The sequence below is a fragment of the Sceloporus undulatus genome, chromosome 5 (genome assembly GCF_019175285.1).
Source record: "Sceloporus undulatus isolate JIND9_A2432 ecotype Alabama chromosome 5, SceUnd_v1.1, whole genome shotgun sequence".
Lineage (NCBI taxonomy): Eukaryota > Metazoa > Chordata > Lepidosauria > Squamata > Phrynosomatidae > Sceloporus > Sceloporus undulatus.
The window spans coordinates 127,057,728-127,082,345 of record NC_056526.1 but is presented as its reverse complement, the minus strand read 5'-3'; the positions used below and the strand labels follow the sequence as shown (position 1 = coordinate 127,082,345).

Here is a 24,618-nt window from a genome sequence, read left to right as displayed (position 1 = left end):
CCACAAAATGCTGCTTCAAAGAATAGCTTTGGCTTTGTGGCAGAATCTTTTTTTCTACAGTAAGCAGAAAAAAAGCCCACAGCCAGCTCTATTTTTAACCCTCTTCCCCTTAGGACAGATTGCACCCTGCTTTCTTAGTGTAGTGAAAAGGAGGGTAGCCTTGCCAGGATGACAAGTATAACAAACTATCAGCAGCACATGAAACATTTTCACAGCTGGGAGCCATCTGGAACATGTCCTCTTGTTGCCACAAATTGTCTCTTCATTGCAACTGTATAAGTACTAATACAAAATTGTGAGTGGCACAAACACTCAGTGCAACCAGGCACACTGTCTACCACTCCAACCAGTTATGGTTGCAATTCATGATTTTTACTGGACATTAATAGGGTCTGAAAGTCAGAACTGTGTGTGATGCGAAGCCTGAGTACAGAGAAGTGAATGAATAATGGCTGCTATAATGGATTGGAAAAAGAACTCCTAAATTCTGTCCTGCTGCCATGCAAATGATTACATTTTTGTGGCTTGAAATGTATATTTATTTAGCAGGCAATACAACAACAGTAATTTTCAGTTAGCCATTAATTCAGTTCTGCTACAGGATATAAAATCAATTTTCTTAAATTTCCAACTATATTTTTAATTCAGTATTGGAATTCCACGATGAAATTATTTGCACTATCCATACTGTCTGATTGCAGATTGGCAAACAGTATATTCTTAATTAACTAGTATGGTACTATATTAGTTTAATTTTATTTTAATGCCCATTTTTGTATGTTTTTAATTGTCCTGATTTTTTTAAATTTGTAAACCACTTTGGGTCTCAGTTTTGAGGGGGGGAAAGGGATATAAATAAATATAAAAACAACAACAACAATACCTATTATACATATCAGGTTTTGAAGAAAGGCCTTATGCCTTTTAAAGGGATCTCCTCTTAACTTTTTATATCTTGGCAGAAATGGATGGAATTGGTAAGTATAGCTACCTTTTCTAATATGATAATCTTGAAAGGTTTATCAGAAATAGAGATCTTTGTGCATGATCAATGTAGAGTTTGGGACAGTTTTAAAAAAATTATGAATAGTAGGACACAAGTAGGATGGATGTGCAGTATATAGTGACATCAAAACTGCCTAGAAAAAGTACTGTACAATGGTCTACTCTGGAGGAGTCCTACTTCAATCTAGAATCTGTCTGAATCAGCCTGATTCAGTAAGAGAGTCTGAATTCGCCTGACTCTGAAGCACATCACTAAAATTCAGGTAAAACATGTGAATACATATCAACATTTGTTTTATAGAAAACTTTCAATTGTACACTCTTTTTCTTTGCTTTGCTTTACTCATGTTAGCATAAAACATATACATGCACTTAGTATCTGAAAGTCAATAATTGTTTGTCAATAATCCAAAATTCAAAGCAGAGCTTTAGTTAAGCATGGATTATAAGATTATATTGAGCTGCCTCAGTATAAAGCAGGTCAAAAGTTTCAGCATCAGAACAGAATTTAATTAGCGCTTCCTAAAGAAATTGGTGGTGTCGAATTTCCCTCCACCCCATGAGTTGGATGGAAAATTTGCCAGGGACATGTGATTTTGCCATGGGGGGGAAACACTTCCAATTGTTCATGTCAACTAGACAATCCCATTGGAGTCAAAGGAAATTTACTAAACCAAGAAGACTAAAATATAGCCATGTTAGAAAATCAGCATACAACTGATCTTGTAATGCACCACCCCATCTGAGGAAGTAGTCTCAAGTCTACAAAAGCTCATGCTGCCAGTTTTTTTTCCTTTCAATTTATTGCAAAGGTTCTACAAGAGCTCTTTACATAGCAAGGCAAGAGTTATGTAAATTTCCATGATTCTGTAAATCTATTTTAGGTAGAATTAACAACTGCATTTACGCTAGGGGTGAGCACAGTGTGGGGGTGGAGGGACAACCTCACTTCCCACTAACTATTAGAAGACTGAAAGTCATCTCCTTACACCTCTCAATTTTAAACAAACATCTCAGACCACAATTACATCCAGAGTCCAATCTGAGGACCAAAAGGAGTAATAGAAATACTTTCTACAATGTGTATGAGGTATGTGTGTTAGGAGCCCTGGTGGCGCAGTGCTGCAGCCCTTCATAGCCACGAGGTAGTGAGTTCAATCCCAGGCAGGGCTCCATGGTCCTCTTAGCCTTCCATCCTTTTGTACGTCAGCAAAATGAGTATCCAGCTTGTTGGGAGCAACTGACTTACACATTGTAAACCACTTAGGGAGTGTTAGTTCATTGATAAGTGGTATAGAAATGTACTTGCTATATTGCTATTGCTATGTGTGAATGCTGAGAGGACCTTGGTATGTACTTATGTACCCACATACAAACTTTTCTCTTTAGAGAGGCATGGAATTTTCTTCTTTACTTCTCTTGTTGCATTTCTAAAGGACAAGAAATCTGTTATAAGTATTGTGAGAGCTGGAGCTATAAGCTTTGCACAATTTTCTGGGTTCAGTGGAAGGGAAGGCAGTTTCATCAGGCTGGATTTTCTGGATCCAGTGGAAGGAAAGGCAGCTTTCTACAGTGGAAGGTATTTTCCTCAGGCTTCTTACCAGGCAATGTTTAAAGAAAAAAAATCAAGTTATGTGCATTATAACAATACTGAAAGAGAGATCACAATTTGAAATCATGGACAGAGAGTGGAGAAAAGAAGGATTCAAGATATTCCCAGGAGTGTGAAAGAAAGGAGAATTTACAGTGGGACTCTTGTATCTGTGGCCAAAATCCTATTGGTAAGTCTTACTAAGAATAGGTACATGATGAATCAAGACATAGGTAAATCCAACTGTTAGAACAGAATAGAATAGAAATTTTATTTTTACCCTCAGGATCAAGGCGGCTTACAATATGATAAAATAAGGCAATAAAACAGTAAAATACAGATACAATAAAATACAACAATACATAAAACCCTGTTATCCCTCCCTCTAACTGCAACTCATAATTTACAAACAATAATAAAATAATATCTAAATTAATTAAATGAACAATCAAACGACAGAGAGATGGGCATCCTGGGAGAGAGAGTTCATATCAGTGGGTGGATTTACTCAAGCCAAATGGAATAAATGGATTTCTTCAAGTAACAACAGAAATTAGGCCTATGTCTTTGTGTATGAACATAACAAGCTACTTTATACGGTCAGATTATTGATCAATCTAGTTCATTATTATCAACTCTGACTGGCAGCAGTTTACAGACTGGAGAGCCCTCATATTTCTCAGTATTCTCCTATTTAATTGTCTACTACGCCTAACCATGGGCAGCTTCCAAACTCAAATGAAACCAAGTGTGTTCAATGTCGTGTGGTGTATTTGTCTGGAACTTGTAGCTAAAAATAGAAGATAGAAGAAGACACTACATCTTCTTACCACCATCATACCACAATATAGGTCAGGTCTGGGCCTACCATTAGGTAGAACTGATTCAGGTAGTTTTTAGGTGTTATGAAAGGGTAAAAAACTGTTATTGAATTTCTTATTATTATAAATATAAATAATATAAAACTTTTATTTATACCCCACTTTTTGTTAGAACTATCAAAGCGGCTTTTATTAGATTTTACTGGCCAATACAGGTATTTTCTGCTGCACGCACCAAAATAATTTGTCTAGTTTGAGTTCATCTTGTCTTGGAAGGAGACATCACTTCCTGCTTGGGCTACTCCTAAATAAGATAGTGATGAGATAACAAATCAAAAAGATATGGTGATATAGCTTGATTTTGGCAGACGTAGGCTAGTATCCTGTTGGTTTATCCCAATTAGACTAGAGACTTCCAATTACTTGTTGAATTGTGAGTGAATTCTAGTTGGAATTTGAGTTATAAAATATTAATAGAATTATGGCCAGCAAAAATGTAGTTTTGAGAACCAGGTCATATGTGGGCAGACCCAACCAGAATCCAAAACAAGTAACAGCTAAGAAATGGGAATATATCAGAATTGATGGGTCGAGGAGAACCAAATAATGGACCCCCAAAGGGAGCCTCCAGCTAGACATAGCCAAGAAACTCCAAACTCAAGATGTTAGCAGTGTCTTCTTTCTTTGGGAGAAGACTGGAAAGCTTAAATGACCACAGGTATGTTTATATGCCAAGTCATGAAACCAGGGCCCAAGGAGCCATTTCAACAGCAGCAAAGAACAGAGAAGCTGACTACTTAATTAACAAAATGGTGAACACAGCCAGTTAAGTTTTGCTCTTTACTTAACTTCTGTATGAAGGAAAAAAAAAATCAATAGAAAAAGATTCACTTCAGTGGGAGTTGACCAAATCGCTGAAGCCTGCGGAGAACTGTTTCATTCCCTTGCAGTCAACAGTTCTCTCAGCTAATTCAGTCAGGCAATGACCTAAAGCCACAGCACACTTTCTATCTGCTCTCAGCACATATCATTTTAATCCCAGGTATAACTAACAGAATAGATAGGACTTAATGGCTCCTGGGGAGCCCTTATAGTTCATGCTGTCAAGTCTGGTGATGTACATGTGAACAGTGCCTTTGCTAAAAGGTCTGTTGCATTTAGTTCCTTTCCTAACGTACTACACAGCAGTGTCCCCCCCCCCCCCCCAGTCTCAGGCTGTGTATAAATGTCATATTTTCTTGCTGCAGACTTTTGGAGATGCCCTTACATATTCTATGCCTGGTCAGATTTAGGTTCTTAAAAAAAAAGTTCTCCAAGTTCATACTATTTCAGCTGCCATGGGGTATTTTGATAGCATTCTGGCAGATTTCTTGACAGTAGGCAGGCTTTTCTTAGCAGCCTGATTCTGTAGTGTTAAAGAACTCTGTACTGTTTGAATTAATATAATATAATAATAATAATAATAATAATAATAATAATAATTTTTATTTTTCTATTTCCCGCCTCTCCCGGCAGATCGAGGCAGGATCACATCATGTCATAAATACAGATACATGACAGTTTAAACAGCAATTTAAAACAGCGTTATATAACAACCTACATAATAAATACAGTATCAACATCAATATTAACAGTGCCAGTCAGCCAGGGTGTCGCAGTATGGGAAACAGTGCATCTGGAGAATCTGTTTTCACATATATGGAAATCACTGGAGCTTCATGAACACTTAACAGTGTAATCTAATATCTGGGAGTAGTCCCATTCCTCCATGTACAGTACTTCTCAGTACAAACGTACAGGATTCAGAGCTTGGAGTTACTGTTTAAAAGGAATTATAACTTTCCTATGTACATTTAAATGAATGAATAAATAAATAAATAAATACCCATTACAATGGAGAACCAGCATGACATAGTTTGAGTGTTGGACTAGGACACTGGAAGACCAGGGTTTGAACCCGGCTTGGCCATGGAAACCTACTGGGTGACTTGGGCAATCACACTGTCTCAGCCTCAGAGATGGCAGGGCAAATGTTTACCAAGACAACCCCATGTGAGAGTCCCTTAGGGTTGCCATAGGTTGGAAACAACTTAAGGCACACAACACAACCACACACACACACAACACAAAAATGGAAAATACCCTGTTAATTTACTACATTACTCAAAGGCTGCAGCTCTTACATTCCCATAACTGTATCTATATGCTTTGTACCTGAGGCTATACTACGCATCGAAAGAAGTGGTTTTTATATCCATTAAGTCATGAAAAAATACGAAACTACCAAGTTTGTATTAAAGATCCTGACACATTTCTTTTTTTCTCCCCCTACCTTCTTCCTTCTAATGCACTAATCTAATATCATATATAATTTAGAATTCTCAGTGAAGAGCATTGACAAAGCACATAATTAATGTAAACCGTGCTTGTGACCAATCTCAACTAATCCTCAATAACTGATCAGACACATGTTTAAACCTCAAAATCATTAAAGAAATAAATCAACTTGCTCAAATCATATTAACCCCAATTCCTTTTTGTTCCCTACAGTAAGGGGTTAATTTTTAGGTCTTCTCACCTTTTGCTACTTTTTAACATTAATTTTTAAAAAAAAATTTAAAGAATTTTATGAAAATGGTACACATTTCACAAACAAAACTAAAAACATTCCCTCACATTTCAGCTATATGGGTGGCATGGCCCACTTATTACAGAATTGGACAACTTTTGCTCCAGGACCTCCCATGGGTTCCCAATGTTGTGTGTGTGGGGGGGGGAATCCCTTGAAAGCAGAAAATACAGATTTTTAATTTTATGTGTTTTTTTGCAAATTGTGTCCAAATGTTTGGAAACAAGATTTTGGAAAAAGGGATTGCAAAATGACTTGGGACACTGTGTCTCACAAGTTTCCCTACCCCCCACCATGAGCTTTAACGGGGGGAAAGGTGTGGCCTCTGGTAACACAAGTTTAGGGACAACATTTCAGTTCTCATGTCTGACATATATGTAGACTGGAAGGATGAGGATGAAGTATGACACACTAGCTACCGGGTTCCCCACCATCAGCACACAAAACTCCTCTTTTTCCAGGCTCCTATGGTCTCCATGCAATCTGAAACAGGGGCGGGGTACAGACCGCCGCTTTGCGGCGGTCGCCGCCACCGCCAGTAGGCACGGGGAAGGAGCCTTCACACGGCCCGACTCCCCGCGACCGAAAAGAAGCTCCAAAATGGAGCTTCTTTTTCCGTCGCGTTTGCGACGTAGCGAGGCGCCAGGGGCGCGCTCGCTACGTCACAAGCGGCGCGACGCGTACGGACGCTCACGTCCGATACGCAAAGATGGCGCCGGCCCTGTAGAAGGGCCGGCGCCATCTTGTACGGACGGAGTCCGTACAGGCCCAGGGGCGTCTATAAGAGACGCCCCTTTTTAAAATGGGACATCCGGAGGACGTCCCAAATGGCGTGCAGAAAGCACCATATCAAGAACACATAAACCTTATTTTCATCTTTAATCCAGTTTTAGTGATCACTGTGTGAGGTCATGACTGCCTTTCATATATTTGTGAAATGCATGAAAATTTATTTCTCTGGTCCATGCCAATGTGGACATGCAACTGCCAATATTGTGCTGGTTGAAGCTGCTCATTCTGTCTGTTTCATTCTATGAAATATGAAACCATGCTATATAAGATTGCTATTAGATTCTATGAGGAAAGTGATGTCATTTGAGCCTAACAAAGCAATTGTGTGGAAATCTCTGTGCATTATCATCAGGAAACAAACAAATGTGATTTCTTCCTTTTTCTGGAAGGAAAGCATTTTCTCACCTAATCAGATCCAGTGGCCATTCCCTGCCCAATTAGAAGATTAAAACCTATTTTATGTGGCCATACTGATGGTATCTTCCGGAACAACAATAAACAGGTAACACTTTAAAGCTAAGATTTTAAAAGAATACTTTGGAGCAATGTTTACTCTCTCTAATACACATGAGAACCCCACAAAAGGTGTAACACCATCACAGACTTGCAAAATTATCTGCAGGCTGCAGTATACTTTCACCTAATTGGGATGAACATGCAGTCATTTGTACTTTATTTTTTTATGATAAAAGTTCTATGAACCATGGAAAATCTTGAGGCAAAGATCCAAGGCTTCTCCTGAACCCAGATGCTCCCAATGTGATTTCATACACCTTCAAATATTTGGTTTCTTTTTTTTATTACAAGAGCCTCAGGGCCCTTGTAACCATCTAAGGGTACACCTGAAAGTGTAAATATTTAGGTGGTACAGTGGTCTTACATGTTAAGAGTAGTAGTGAAGGTTTAACTGCATTGTGAAGTTGTATTAATTTGAGTTAATTTTGGAAGATAAAAAATAGACTAATTAAGCATATTATGTTAAAAATGGTAAATTGACTTACCATGTTGACAACTTCAGTACTGCATGAGTTGAAATTATACATTATAGTTTAATATCTGCAGAAGGGTTTTGAATAAGTTTATTTAATTAGTGGCCTAGCCACTGGCCAAGCTGGCTAAAGGATTCTGAGAAATGCGGTCCAAAAATAACATTAAGCTTTGAAAACAAAAAAAGTAATAAAAATATGGAAAACTAACAAAGAGGTATTAAAGAAAATGTAGGTCACTATTTGTTAATTTAAACATTTTTACCTTGGGATGGAAATAAATTTCTCACTGATTCATATCACCTTATGGAAAGTTCATTTCCCACCTCATGAGACTGGCAATGGAACATCTTGCCTCTGAAATCTCAAAAGATGCACAAAACTGATGATGGAAGAGTACTAAAAACGTTTTTTAAAAAAATGGTCAAAACCAGGTTTCTTGAGTGTTAGCAAACATACTGAGGAAATCCATAAATGAGATTCTTTAGATTTCAGGGCTTTTTCTCATGAAGATACAGGTGGCATTCAGAAAACCGCATTTTCTTATAAACCTGCCCCGTCCAATACGGAGCAGAACACGCCGATAACTGTCTGCTGCACTGAAATTCCTGTTTGTTTTCAGAACTAGAATTCTGTTTTCTGCACAGGAAAGACATTTGTGTACAAAATCTCACATGCATTCTTTTTTATCATAGAATCAGTTCCAAATAGTCTTTCAAAACTATACTGTTTTCAATTAGTTTCCACAGTGAGATGAAAAATGGTACAGTGCACCCTTGATTATGTGGGGGATCCGTCTGGACCCCCCTGTGTAAGCCAAATAGCACATAAGCTCAAGTCCCATTTGATGCCACGACCATTCATTCTCCATGCACGGCTTCCCTGTAAGTGGAAGCTGCATATGGGGCGCCGCCTATAGCATGGGCAAACTGTATAATTTTTCATTTTTGCCTTGAACAAACAAACTTATAGAGCTTTATATCCAAAAGAAAAGCACTCAGGAGATATCTCACATCTTTTTTTGCCCGATTTGAGCACAGGCTGGACAGGGCTTAAACGAGTGAAATGGATCTTATCATACGCCTCTGTGCCTAATTCAGTTATATCGCATACCCGATTCAAATTCTCGTAGTACTTCTCACAGAATGGGAAGATCATTCATTCCAAAAAGTACGCCAGAGTCGGATCTGGTATGCGATGCAGCTGAGTTGAGCATGGAGCTTGCAATAAGATCTGTTTTTAACCGTTTAAGCGTGCCCCAGCCTGTGTCTGGATGGGCAAAAAAAAAAAAAGGCATGTGATAACTCCTCAGACACACAGTTAGTACAATGATAAAAAGATCCACTAATATAGTTTTAGTCAAAGGTAAAGGTTGTACAAAAATGCATACATTAACACTCAGACAATATATATGCATTTAATCCCAAAACGATGTCCACATGTGTATGCAGGAAGAACCATGTCTTGCAAGTGAGTAGGACAGAACAGGATGTGGGGGGATGTGGAGTGACGAGGTTAAAAAGAAAATGACTGCTTTCAGATCCGTTCTTATAGCTACCTAATTCTCTGGAGCTTAAGTTGATAAACAGAGTCAGCAGTGCTCAAAACATTTTAAAGCCTAAACAAACAACGAGGGAAACCGCACTTGAAACATAAAATTAAAACATAGTCAAGGACATTAATACTTGGGCCAAATGCCTTCATGGCTGGCATCCTGTTGGGAAATGGCACCATGAAGGCAACTTAACAATCACTTAAAGGTACCTTGCTCCATTGTGCAACATTTGTATTCTCAAGAAGAGAGAAGAGACACAGTGGTTTCACTAGGCAGGTGCAGGAATGCAGCCCACATCAGGTGACACCCCCAGTGTCCGGATTGCGCCAGCAACTCTGACTTGTGCTGATAACCAAGCCTTCACCAACATGTGAAAGCAAAACAAACCTTGTGGAGAAGCAGTCTAAGAGCAGGCGAGGAAGCAACGATGTCAGGTGTCCAGAAAGTCAAGCGTACCGAAAGACAAGCCGAAGTCAGGAAGCCAGAAAGCAGCATGGTCAAAACAGTCCAAGTCACAATCCAAGAGATAACAGAGGTCCGGTCCGAGGTCAAGATAACAAGGTAACAAGATGTCAGGACTAGAGCAACAGCAATCACACAAGGGCTCATGCAATAAACTCTAGCAGCAAACTCAGCTCTCTCCCACTTAAATCAGGGAAGCTCTCCTTGAGCCACCTGAGTTTGGTTTGCTAATGGTCTTTTGCAATCCCCTGGATCTGCGCCTACAAGCACTCTCGGCCCTTCTCTCTTGATAAGAAGGCACTTGCAGGCATGCCTCGTCTCCTGAGTCACCACTAGGCTGTGGCACCATAGAAGGCCTTTCCTCAGCATAGGACCTGGTTGGACCTCCGCTCGGGGGCTGGGGAAGCACAGCTGGGACCTGGCAACAGAACTAACACCTGTCAATAGCCATCAATTAATCACTTGCTCTGGAGGAGGCTCATCCTCCTCCTCATCCTCCGAGAGCTCATCTTGGCTGGCCATGACATCCAGGTCCTCCTGATGCTGTGGAGGGCCAAGTGTGGATTTGCCACCATCCCACCTCCCCGGGGAGGTAGCTGAGGCAGTGGTGAGGGCAGTGGAGGGCTGAACATACGCTCATGGCCTCAATGCCTTAATGGCTCTCTCCCCAAGGAGGAAGCTGAGGTGGCGGGGAAGATGATGGAAGGCTGAAGGTGAACAAGGCAGTGAGAGAGGAGTGGAGGGTAAGGCTGGCCACCATTGCTGCTGTGTCTTAGCAGCCCTCAGGATCAAGTGTCACCAAGCCTGTTTATGCCACTAGAGAGACCTAGCTATGCCATCAAGACTATTTTGCACACAGAGGCAGCAGCATGGCCATGGGTGTCATTCGACAGTGCACCCCTTCCATATGCAGTGCACTACACATGGTTTCCAGCTTATGCAGAACCCGTGCAACAGTTAAAGAAATGGTGCCCATGCCCATGGCACACATGGTGCCCTGAGATGTGAGCACGTGCCCCATTGTTTGCAATAGGGCTCAAGCATACACGGATTTCCCCTTATGTGGGGGAATCCCAAACTAATCCCCATGTAAGCGAGAGGCTCGCTGTATGTCTATATATGTCTATCTGAGAATTGAGATCTATCATATGGGCCATCCTCTGTATCCTTCTGATGCAGGATCTCAGACCATGTTTTTTTATATATCGCTATCCCTTATATAACCTTAAAGAGAACTTCCCTGCCAGAGCATTCCAGAAGCATTTTTTCCAGTTATACTCTATGGGTTTCAGTATGCAAAGGATTCTTGTAGCACCTTTGAGATTAACTATAGAAAAGAAGTTGTAACATATGCTTCCATAGACTTGGTCTACCTCCTCATGCTGCATCTCAGTAGAGTTTCCAGGTTTTCAAAAAAGCCATAAGGAACAATCAAGACTGATTGTTACATGTGAGCCATGCTACATATAAGGTCAAGATACCTTGAATCCCATCTTGGGGGGCAGTGGGATATCAATTCAATAAATAAATAAATAAAAATATGTCTCACAAGAAGAGGACCTGTCATGAGTATTCTGGCCTCCTACTAAAGTGCTAATTCTATAGGAACCTCCAAAATTTTGGATGTCATGTCATAGTGCCATAATGATTGAGGAATTTTTTATCATCTTTGGGCTGAGAATCCTATCCAGCCTGGCACAGAAAGATCAGACTGTGGCCCAGCTTAGCACAGACCCTTGCCATTTAGGGTATAATCAGAGTCATGCATTTGACTGTTATCCAAAATGCAAGTTTGTTGATGTCCTTTTTAATGCTCATATGAGACAAACTTCCCAGTGTGTAAATAAAAGCCATCTCTGTTATTATAGGACTCATGGCAACAGTAGTGTATTGGGATACTGCTCACTTTTTGAATATTTTCCAAATTCTGTTAAATACTTCTTGGCTCAAGAAATGTTTTGAAATGTGTATATAATACAATGGTCACTTGGTATCGCCTGGGATTTAGTTCCAGGACCACCCATTGATACCAAAATCAGTGGATGCTCAAGTTTGATTATATACAATGGCATGGTAAAATGGTGTCTCTCAAATAAAATTGTGAAATCAAGGTTTGCTTTTTGAATTTACTAATTTTTGAATATTTTCAAGCTGTGAGTGATTGAATGCACAATTTGTGGTTATAGAGACCAACTATAATAACAATATATTTATACACTGAATTGGTTTAGAAATGCATCTTTTTTGAGAAATTGCATGTAAATCAACTGATTTAAATACAAGTATTTGTCAGGATTTCACTGTGTGCCTGTGTTTGCATGTACATGCACATGAACATGTGTCTATAGCTATATATAAATTATTGTTGAAAGAGGATGCATTGGCCTTAAAAATGAATGTACACAAATATGACATGTACTGGAAATAGGCCAATATAGCCATATCTATCCTGGGCAAAATATCCACTGCCATATATTTTATCAGCTAAATGGATAAAATGGGCATCATCCAATGCAAAATGTGTTTAACATTCTTAAGGAAAATCAGTGGGACTTGTAAAGTGCTTAATGTTTGCTGCATGATGCCCAGTTTTAGAGTATTTTCAGAAGTGACACTTGAAAAAAAAGGCAGCATATCAAGTACAATACCACACATTTGCATGAGACCACACATTGTGCAACAATAATTTTAGACTCAGTTTTAAATAATGTAATGCAAAGCAATTTGAAAGCATCTTTATGGCTTGAATCCAATCTATTTGAAGAAATGTGTCTCTGTATTTAAGAATGTTGATATTATAAAATCTTCAGGAGAGGCATGTTGTGGTGTTTTTTTTGCCCCATTACCTCCTCAAACTTTTTTTTTTTTTTTTTTTTTTTTGTGGGAATATGGATGAGACCCTTCTCAGAGGCTACTCCCAGACTTTGGAATTCCTTCCCTAGGGAGACCTGGATGGCTCTCTGCTCATTCTCCTTTTGCCAGCAAGTAAAAATATTCCTATTTCACCAGGCTTTTAGGAAACTGACCCTGAGAAATTAATGGTGCACAGCACTTTTTTGTTGATTTTTATATAGTCTTTCAATAGACTTTACATGGTTTTACTTTCCATTTAATTGCGTTTTAAATAACTTTTATATTTACATTTTTTTAAAAAACTAATGCTTTTGTATGCTTTTCTTTTGTACTTTTGTACTGGTTTTAATATTTTCTAAGTTGCCTTGACTCCCATTATTTGGACAAACACAGTATATAAAAGAAAAAAGAATCAGCAGCATCAGCAGCCACAGCGCCAACATCACCATACTCATCCTTGTCCTCATCCTCATATTTAGTGTCTGCATGAATGCAAAGGGATCTTGTAACACCTTTGAGACTAACTGAAATAGACACTGGGGGCATAAGCTTTCATAGACTTGAATCTACTTTCTCAGATGCATATTGAGGATGGAGCAAACTCATTTTCTGCTGTTCTAAAGACAAGGACGTGAAGCAATGGATTCAAACCACAGGAAAAATTATTCCACCGAAACATTAGGAAGAACTTTCTGACAAAAAAAGTAGTTTGACAATGGAATATCCTGCCTTGGAGTGTTGTAGAGTCTACCTCTTTGGAGTTTTTAAAGAGAGGCTGGATGGCCATCTGTCAAGGGTGCTTTGATTGTATCTTACTGCATGGCTGACTGGGTTGGACTGCATGGCCCTACTTCCATCTCTATGATTCTATGTTTCTATATCTATGAAAGCTCATGCTATGAGCTTCTTTCTTTCAGTCAAGACTGGTACAGACTGGCACAAAGTTCCGGCCCCTGGGGGGAGTCATGGCAGAGTGTTCCCCTCATGCAATGACACCGCACACCCTTCTAAACAGCACCAAAAAGGTGTCACAAAGCCTCACTGGCGTGGCTGTAACACCCTTTAGAGGACGCAAAAAGGAGCTGCATTTTGTGACTCCTTTTTTTGCCCTCCAGAGACCGAATCAGGGCTGGGGTGTGCAGTGGCCTAATCTGCCTTTTCTCTAAATCCTAATGTTAGTGGATGTTTTTCCACCCCCTCCCACCAGTGAGTGATGATGCAATTTGCAGAAATAGGGTCTCTGTCACAATTCCTTGTCTCAGCCTCACTTGCTGGTGGGAGGCTGGAAAAAGTCTGCCAGCCACCTGCTTCTGCCTTGCAAAATCGACCTTGTGCCTTGATTAGCAGCTCAACCAACCTCATCTGAATATTGGTGAATATTTTTATATAAAGAAACAGAGGATCAGAAAATTCTAGTACTTGGCCTTGTATTACTCACAAAAAGTAAAACCCACTAAAAGAGGGTTCTTTTGGGTGTGCGTGGACACCACCATCAATGCGTCATTAGCACAATGTGGTACATCTATGATGCAAGTGCAGCACACTGACATCTGGATGCTGTGCAGTGCTTGCATTATGGATGTGCAGCCCGTGTGGGCGGGTCCGCAGAGTAATGTTGGCACCCATACGTCCTAGGGTTCAGGTGTGTGCGGTTGCTGCACTCTCCCGAACCCTAGTATTGGCAGCGGCACACTGCTTTTGGCCCATGTGTACCAGGTCTGAGTTTCACAAACAATCACAGACAAAAAAGGAAAATATGTTTAAAAACCTGTTCACTCTTTCTGAGGCAATGGAACTTTGCAAAACACTAATAACAATAATAGAAGAGGAGCAAAATCTTAATATTGCTAGAGTGGATTCTCCCCCCCCCCCCCCCCACACACACACACATGCTGGGAGATGAGACAGGACTTGCTGGAATGTTTGTCCAAAGTGAAACAGCAATGAGTAGAGTGGAGGAAATTTCCTTGGATTTTTGTATTTGATGCAATGCCTGTAAGGCCCACAGGCCTATGGGCTGATGATCCTCAATATGAGCCCTAATGGAGACACTATGGATTCACTGGTAGCTGTAGGGAGGGAGCAGGGGGGCATTCTGGGCATCTGAATATGAGGCATCCCTGGATGTATGGATGTATGCCTCTGGGAGGGAAAGGTTGTGGGTGGGGAAGATGAACCCCACTAGGAGCTCCTCTAGAACAGGCCCCTAGTTATGTTGATGTAAACTTGAGTGCGCACAGAAAACTTGGAAGCCTTGTGTTGAAGATAAACAACCATTAGCTGCCAGAGCATGCCAGGAAAACAGCTGCTAGAAGAAAGGCAAACCAACGCCTGGCTTATCTTCGTAGAGGCACTTTATTTATTTGTTGCCAAAGACACACGCGAGAACTATTACCAACACCATCCACTGGCTACAAACCCCAACAAACTGTACAAATGGACATCTGAGCTTATATACACATTTGCCATGTGGCAATCTAGCTCAACCCCTTCCTGTACAATTTCCTGTGCATCTTGGAATATCTTCCCCCTTGCAAAGATGACACAGTATATTTACATCTTGCTACATGCTCTCTGGCACACACTGTGACCTTGGACATCACCTTCTGGTTTGAGTCCCAGCTGCAGCCAATTCCAGGCTTCTGCAAAGTGAATAACCATTTCCAAAATGTTACATCTGAACATTTTCATACACTCTATACATTAACAAGTTAGTACTCTGGCACCAGGTGGCATGGGTGGGGCGGCATGGCCAGAAGCATCACTGGGGTATGTTTCCTGGTGAGGGAACCAGTGGAGGGAATGAACTAGGCAGTGGGACCCCTGGTGTGGTGACTCCAGGCCCCAAGGTTGTAATGCCCATGGTTGGCACAGATGGAGGGGAAGGACAAAGAATAAGTGGGACCAGTTGGCCTGGGAGAGAGGATTCTGGGTGACCAGGTGGCACTTGGCAGCTGAGACATGTCTCTTGCCCTTGGAGTCCATCTTGAAAGCTTAGGAGATGGTCGTGGGGTAGATGCCCTTTTATGGCCCTGTTGGTGGCATCTGAGGCATCAAAGTGGTTGCTCACATTGAGGTCCCACATGATCTTTTGGGATGACCCCAAAAGTGCTGAAGGTATTTTGAAGAAGCTTCTTGTTGATCTCTGGGTCCAGGTTGCCAATGAAAATGTGGGACCCCATGTCTAGGTTCATGTTGTGAGTTGAAGCTTTATTGACTCAGATCAGTTTCCCATAGAGCTTGATCATGTTCAAGATCTTGATGGCATAGTCTTCATCTTCCTCACTGAGGAATATCACAAGGAACTCCTCTGAGGAATTACTGCCTTGATGCTGGCTCATGACTCTGTCCGTCTGCATATGAATGTTAACCACTGACCCTGCTTGGAGGAAGAGCTCCAATGGGAGAGGTTTGCTGACTTTTTCATCTAGGCTGCCATTATACATGATGGCATCTTGGTTCCTCCTGAGATGGGTTCCACTACCATCTTGGACCCAGCACTCACCTCCTGCCCAAGCACAATGACCATTGGAAAGTCCACTTCCATTCTAGACTGGAAGTTTGATGCTACGTGAAAGCAAGGCGTACCTACTGTTGGCCCTTTTGTGCTTAGGTGGAAGAAGTTGGTGATGCCATCTTGCACATCTGGAAGAAGTCTCAGAGCTATCATTCTGGAATGGTATTTACAGTCCATTGTTGGTGATCCTAGACTCTGCATAAAACACAGTCTCAGCTTCAATGGGAGCTAGAACAGTAAAAGAGGTTGGAAAGTGGGTTACAATCACAATGTAGATAAAACCTTGTTAGAGCTTTATGAATCATCCCCATCTGAGTGTAGAAGGAGTTGTACTTTACCAGTGTAGAATATAAAATCCAGGGAAATTATGACTGACCCATAAAAACAGAACAACCACATAGTTATTCAAAATGTCACAATCTGGAGCAGAAATAGCTACAGAAGAGAAGGTTTGAAAAACTACCATAAAGAGACCAAAATGCCAAGTTGAAAATGTTCATGGGTCAGAAAACCAGCTATTATTATAAGAGTAAAGGTGGCTATGACCTGTGAAAAGTAAAAGTGGGGAAAAGTAAAGTTAGAATTACTTCCGCTGCATTTCATGTGTCAGAATTCAGTTAGGCAGATGCTTTCTTTCAGTAACACTGACAGATGGTTAAATTGGTGCATGTTATGTGAAAAACTCCTTGAAAAATTGCTATCCTAATTCTATGTGATTGACAATAAATGAGGGAATATAGTGGCTGTAAAGCCGGTTATGAGGCGATAGAAACCCTGCCATTTGAGAACCTGGACACATACTATTTTTTAAGAGTATCAGTGCAATGGATAGCAGTGTCAAGATCAGCGACATCTTCTCCTAGTCAATTTTGTGTTCTAATATTTCTGAATCCCACTCATCTGTAATGAATTCTCCTCTCAGTCTAATTTATTTGATTTTTATCACGGCTAACGAACATTTTGCCCACCAGATGACTTCAATTAAAAACATAAGAAGAGTTGGGGTGGATGAGAAGAGGCCTATCTAGTCCAGTAATCTGTCAAAATATTGGCCAATAAGTTATCTATGGAAAGTTCACAAGGAAGAGTCAACTGCAACTGCATTCTCTGTTTCACATGCCTAAACCAGTTATTAGTGCCAGCTAGAGTCGATGAGAGACACAGTGTAGTGTAGGAATTTGAGTACTGTATTGGACTAGGACACTGGGAGACCAGGGTTTGAACACCCACTCAGCCATGGAAAACCACTGAGTGACTTTGGGCAAGTTATACTCTCTCAGCTTCAGAGGAAGGCAAGGGCAAACTCCCTCTGAACCAGTTTTGCCAAGAAAATCCTGTAAGAGGTTCACATTAGGGTTACCATAAGTCAGAAGGCTCACCACAACAATAATAGATGTACTGACTCAATGGAATTTACAGAAACATTGACTCATCATTGCATCCATTCTTTTTGAGACCAACAGTTAAATGTAGGCCGCTAATCTTTTGTTCAGAATTTGCATAGTTTTCTCTCCAAGTTGGCACCTGGCATGGCATCTTTCACAAATACCATATGAAGAAGTGATTCCATTTAATTGCTCTGTCAGTGGAAGCAGTATGAGAGAGGAAGCCTACCTATATTCACCACACAATGTATGAATGTATATACTTGGATCATGTTTTGTGTTATTTGCCCTTTTTCTTAACTAAAGAACTTCAAATGTTGTCACCTTCCTCATAATATGATTTGCTCCAAACCTCAAATTTTATTTATTTATTTATTTATTTATTTATCTTTATTCTTATTCTGCATCTTCTCTAGCTCTATATATTATACAGTTATGGGCATTGAATCTCTTTTCAGATGCAATGCCCATAACCGTATATATTTTGGATGTACAGTGAGCCCTTAGTATCTGCTGGGGTTTGGTTCAGGACTCCCCATGCATACTAAACTCTGTGGATGTTCAAGTCCCATGAAATACAATGGCATTGTAAAATGATGTCCATTATAAAAATGGTAAAAATCAAGGTTTGGCTTTTGTAATTTAAATTATTTTTTAATAGTTTCAAGCCATGCATGATGGAATCCATGGGTTTAAAAAATCTGTGGATATGAAGTGCCAACTATAGTCACTTTATGCCATGCAAATGGTATAACGAACCACTGAGATTTGGGGTACATCTGCACTGTAGAAATAATGCAATTTGACATCACTTTAAGTGTTGTAGCTCTACCTTATATAATCCTGGGATTTATAGTTTTACAAGATCTTTAGCCTTCTCTGGTGAAAGCCACTGTGGTGTAGTGGTTTGAGAATTGGACTATGACTCTGGAGATGAGCGTACAAATGCTGGTTTGGCCATGTAGACCCTCTAGGTGACCTTGGGCAAGTGACACTCTCTCAGTCACAGAGAATGGCAATAACAAACTCTATAAGTCTGGGAACACATGGCATACAGCCTTCTCTGTCAAAGAGTGCTGGTGACTCACAAAACTACAAATCCCAGGATTCTGTGGGATGGACACAGTTAGCAGTTAGAGCAGTTAAAGTGGTGTCCAACTGCATTATTTCTAGAGTGTAGCTGGTTTCCTTTTAAAAATAAAAAATAAAAAAGCTGTCACTTGCAGACACTTTAATAGATTTTTATTAGTGCTCCCAGAAATGAAGCCACTGAAGAAAAAAAGGAACTGAATATGTAAACTACCAAAAAGTGAGGGGGGGAGGAAGAGGGATGTAAGGCTATCATTATTTGAATGATGACTGTATCATATCACCATCAAGTTTCTGAAAAACTTTCAAGTTGACATGGCCTAAGTCACCATCATAAATCAGCACCATTATAAATCAGCATATTAGATCTTTGAAAGGAAGTGTCTGTATGTAATGGGTTTTAGGACTGGATGAACATAGGCTCACAATAATATCTTTGTTAAGTCGGAATGTTCATATTTCTATGAATACAAATCTGATTTGTAATTCCTGGACTAATATGCACCTGGAAACTTAATTAATCTTTGGCTTTTCCATTTCTTTGAATTTTGCTAGATATGTCTTGCAACTATTTTAAAAAATCATAGAGAATTCCTGTTTAGGTAAGAATGCAGACAAAACTAATTTTCAGGTAAATGCATACAAACGTGTCTTGCGAAAATGTATTTTAAATTGTGTATGTGTGTGTGTGCGTGTGTTTCTTAATTGTAGATTGATGCTGGAATACCACATATATGTCTTTTGCATGAATAGATGTACAATTTTGATATGAAGCAAAAACAGCCTTATCCACCTGGTCTCAAAAATTATACACCTTTCAGTTGCAGTGCACAATGGAGGTACAAGAAAAATATATTTAAAAGCCTTTTTGCTCAACAAGGTCATTATGTCAGAGCACAAAAGTATGAATGCTGTGCCAAATGCAGGGCCCCTGGATCTGTTTATGGGGTTCCCAAACAATACCTATGAGATTTTTTGGTCAAATTTCCTGTTCCCTTCAGCTTTGTTAAACACAGGAGAAGCATTTATTTAACAGAAAGTGATACCAATATTGACTTGTTTGAAAAAGATATCTCCTAGGCTTAAATGGCTCAGAAGAGGCCGAAAACATGGTAGAATTGGCACTAAGTGGGAATTTAGTGGCAAACTTCATTTTGGGGAGTTGACTCTCCAAGGTCTCCCATTGCCCGCCACATTATATCAGAAAGCAATGGGAAGAATGTCTTCCTGCTTCTTTCTGTGCTAGGCACTGAAATGAAGAAAACATGGTGACATCTGCCAATGAGTGCCATGTCCTTTATCAGAATCAGTCATGATTCATGTGGCTGTGATGTAAAGTCATTTCCACACAGTAGCTGTTTCATGTGAAACAGACATAGGGTCAATTTAGAGAATTGACATGGGTTTCACTTTTTGTGTGATGGATTAGCACCTGTAAGGATAAATGTGATGATAGTTTTAAGGTGGGAGTTAGCAACCTTTGATGTTCACATGTAATGGACTTCTGTTCCAAGAAAGCCCAACCAGCATGGTCAAATAAGATGGGAATGTGTCTAAAATCCATGCTCTAAGGGTACCTCTCATAGCTTGTTTAGGATGTTTTCCCTAGGTGCTGAACTTTTCCTAGGCATGGAGGGGAAAATCTGGGTCACTTCCAGAATTTCCCAATTCACATGCACGACCGACTGTCCACACAATCCATTCCCAGAACAGGCCAAACACCTATGCACAGACAACACTGCTCCCCTTCCAACATGAGGATGGAAGCAGCAAAACAGAGTGGTCAGGGTGCTAGTGGGATTGAAGTTTCCAGATAGTGAAATTAGCTCAAAGAAAGCATAGTTCCTTAATAAAACAATTTCTTGGCTGTATCGTTTGAGCAGATCCTCTCTGAAGACAGATAACATTATAGATCCTGGTTGCTCCTTCACTTCACTGGGTATCTAAAGTAAGATAGGAATGGAGTACTTTCTATTGAGATCTGGCTATGTAATGACACTTTTTAAAAGGGGGAAGATCATGAGCATTCAGCCATTGTGTGTATGGATAGGGAACACTATATTTCTTTGGTGCGAGGTGAAAGGGAGAGATTACCACCCAGATGTGTCCAAACTGAACTTCTCAAATGAAAGTCTGATTTAGTACATTTCAAATTTCTCCAGCTTTTACCAGAAAGTGGATCTGTAGTCTGTTACATGATAGCTGTTTTTCTTTCCTATGAATTACAATCTGCATTTGTAAAACATCAGTGAATAGAGTCTTCAAAGCAAAGCAAGCCTTTAAAGCATTTAGACAGACAAAGTTATGGCATTAAAAAAAATTGTAAGTCATTCAAATGGGAGTCCCAAGTAATATGTCACACCAGCATTCCCAAGGAGAAGAAAAACTAAAAGTCACACAGAAACGTGAAAACCTCAATCTAGACTGGCAGTGAAGAAAATAAATGGGAGACCTAGCAAAGGAAAAATCTGAAGTAAGGAATTCGACATAATATTTACTGGGATTTAATATTCAGGTGTTTTACTTGTTCAGAAATTCACATTTGCTGTTTTAGGAAGAGTTTCAAGTTTGGTTTGTAATGCAGTATGTTTAGAATGTGCAGGATACAGTCTTTCTGTTACTGTTTTCTCAGCTCTAAAATTTTACTTGGCTTCTACCCTGCACATTAGTTATGTCAGAAAAATGTTATTTTATTTGGAGCAAGAATTCTTATTTTGTCACATTACATGGAAACTTCAGGAGTGCTAAAACTGAAAAAAAGAGTTAAATTTCCTTAAGTGAAATGTAATTATTAATTATATATTCATTGGTAAATAAAGACCCATTGCTACATGAAAAGTTGTGGTTGTTACTTTATAGCAAGAATGTAAAAATATTCTGACTTTTTCTCAACTTTGACAAGAAAACGCATCTTGAACTGTCCAGATGTTCCATCAAAAATTGCCATCTGCTGCAAGGGGTCAAAATGTTACTGGAAGTTTGCAAAATGTAAAAAATAAAATACAAATGAAACAGATAGATTTTTACATCTTTAGAAATATATCTCACTAATGAAAAGTTGATGAAATTCATACTTTTCCCAATCTGTTACTTTTTCACACATTTACCAATAAGTCAACTGTCTACTGTTTCTCTAGTAATCTCTGATTCTAAATTAATAAAAAAAAACCACCTAGATATGTAGCCTTGACAAAATATACATCTCTGAAAAAGTGTTTCATCAAAATCCTCATTTCAAAATATTTTTGAGCATTTTATGTATTTAATATATTTGTAGAGCCCAGAGTTATACTGGAACATTGAGGAAGTGTAAAATCCAATGATTACATCCAAATATAAGTCTGAGAGGTGCAGATCAAATCCATTCATGCTGGATTTTCCCCATATAATTATTCAAGTATTCTTATTTCAATCAGCTTTCCTTCATAGCGAGTTTACTTAGCATGTGATGCTTTAAAAAGATATCTCTATTCAGGCACTGAATCCTAGCCATGGAACAAAAACAGGATAAAAATATTGGTTCCAGTTCCAGATTTGTAACCTAGAGTCATGAATCAGTAACTGCTTCATATTCAGCCATGCTTTGTATGCATAATTATGGCAGTATTGTCTTGATTGCAAATGATTGTCCAAACTGACCTTAATAGCCAGCAGCCACATTGAGTGGCAGAGGTTTGTTTTGTTGGTGATCTTGAAACAGCAAGATGATGATTCCAGCTCCCTCCCATGAGTGGTTCATTGAGGAGATCTGACAGGCATCCTGCTTCTGAATGTCAAAACAGATATCACAGATGGATCGGTTTTGAAATCATCATCTTGGTATACTCAATTGACAGCCATCCATCTCCAGAAAAGGCTGTGGGCTGTTCAAATAGGTTTGGGGAATCAGGTCAGGAGACAAGAAGTAGCTATGCATTCATAGTTGTGTAGGTTATTGGTGATACTAAATAAATAAATAAATGCAGCCAAGTGGCTTTCTGCTTAAAATTTACCATCGATAGAAGCTTTGCAGAGACAAAGCATTTAGTTACATGCACATTCAGTTTGCCTCTATTTTCACGGTCCTTGTGTGGTTGACTTGGTGTTGCCTTTTTATACTAAAAGTATGTTTAAAAGCAAATGGGAGAGATTTGCCTAGATTTCAGAGTTGTGTAGCAAAAGTAAAAATATAGGCAAATTACACAAGATACTTTTTCACACTCTTATCTCATCTAAACTTAGACTGGATAAGGATAATTTTAGATGTTGTCACCAACATCTAGTTATTGTCCCATATCTACTTCTGGCTCTGGATTGACTCCACTCATTTAGGCCAGTCATTGCCTTCTTTTTGTCAGGTAGAAATGCAATCAGCTTTTTCTCTCCTTAGTGCTCTACTTGCATAACAGTTTTGCCTACTGGCCTGCCTCCTGAGTTACATTTTAGTCCTGACTCCTGGTTCCTAACCCACCTTAGGATTCTGTTCACAGCCCAACCATTATAGATGTTTGCATCTTATAAAGCTGATTAAAATGTTAACCTTATTAATGTTCATACCTGAGTGTGTACATTTACGTATTAGCATGAAAAAATAATTGTTGTATTTTGACTTTCGATGTGAATTTATAATCACTTTCCATTGTAGATGTCTAGATGTTTAGAAAAATCTAAATTGGGTCAATCAAAACACCAGGGGATTTGACTGTGAATGCTCTACTTTTATTCTCATTGTTATATTTTAAATACTTTTAAATTGTGTTAGATTAGAGCTATTTTAAATAGGAGAGTTGATTTAATTCTGTGGGGGGATACTATTATGATTGTTTTTTTAGCTGTGTTGGTTTTAATTTAGTTGTGAGTGGCTTCTAATCTGACATTAGGAGGAAGGCAATATATAAATTAACGCACTCAATAAAAATAATACTATCCTACTAACATTGTTGGTATCATTGAGTTATCCCTGGGAAAAAAGATGCTGTACAGAACAGCGCAAAGCACCAGCCTGCACATGTACTAGGGTTGCCTTGGGGCGTCCTTTCCAGACGCCCCACAACCCTAGTACGTTGCTGTGGCGTTGTAATGGCGGCGACCTTTATACATTGGCACCGCCATTACGATGTCACGGCCGTGCCATCTCCAAATGGGGCGGTGCAGACATGACATCTTGGCGCCACTGAAGGGCGTTTGTGGCACCCTTTCAGTGGCACCAGAAGGAGCTCCGTTTCGGAGCTCCTTTGGCTGCAGGTATCGCTGGTGCGGCTTTTAAATGGCCACACCAGCAATACAAAGAGAAAGGGGCCAAGGGGCCCCATTCTCCTTTTCCCCGCTGCTGTTGAGGTGTCCTTGGGGCTTGAAGCCCCAAGGATACCCCTTTCTAGGCCGTGGGGAAGCAGCCTTTTCCCGCTTCCCCGCGACCTGGAAAAGCAGCGGATCAGGGCCTCGGGGCTGCCACTGTAGCAGATGAGGCCCCGATCCATCGGGGAAAGGGGCGGGTGCAGTCTGCCCCAAAGGGGCAGTCAGTATCCCGCCAAAGATTCAGTTTTTAACTTGTCACATTTTTTTCATTACTAGGAATGTATAGCATTGCAGTCACACAACATTATCTAGAAGGCAGCATGATTCTCTTCCCTGACTTAAATGATAATAGATTTGGCTGTAACTGCTATGAATTTATGGTATTCAAGTAAACAATGGATATCCTCATCTGTCAAATATAAACACCAAAAGAAATGAATTGAAATGCCAGCTTTTCTTATTTATTCTGCATCTAACATAGCATGATGGTGACTATAAGAATTCTTATGCTAGGTTAGAGTTCTGGTGTTAATCTGGCAAGATCTGGGTTCAAATCCATGTTCAGTCATTTTGAAGCTCCCTAAGGTGAACTTGACTGACAGTATGGCATAGTGGTTTGAGTGTTGGACTACAATTCTGGAGACCAGGGTTTGTCCTAA

The 24,618-nt window shown here is 39.8% G+C and overlaps 1 pseudogene; it reads right to left on the bottom strand.

Moving 5' to 3' along the window:
* Nucleotides 1-15,455: 15,455 nt before the first annotated feature.
* LOC121931690 lies at nt 15,456-16,388 on the bottom strand (annotated as a pseudogene).
* Between the last annotated feature and the right edge of the window lie 8,230 nt (nt 16,389-24,618).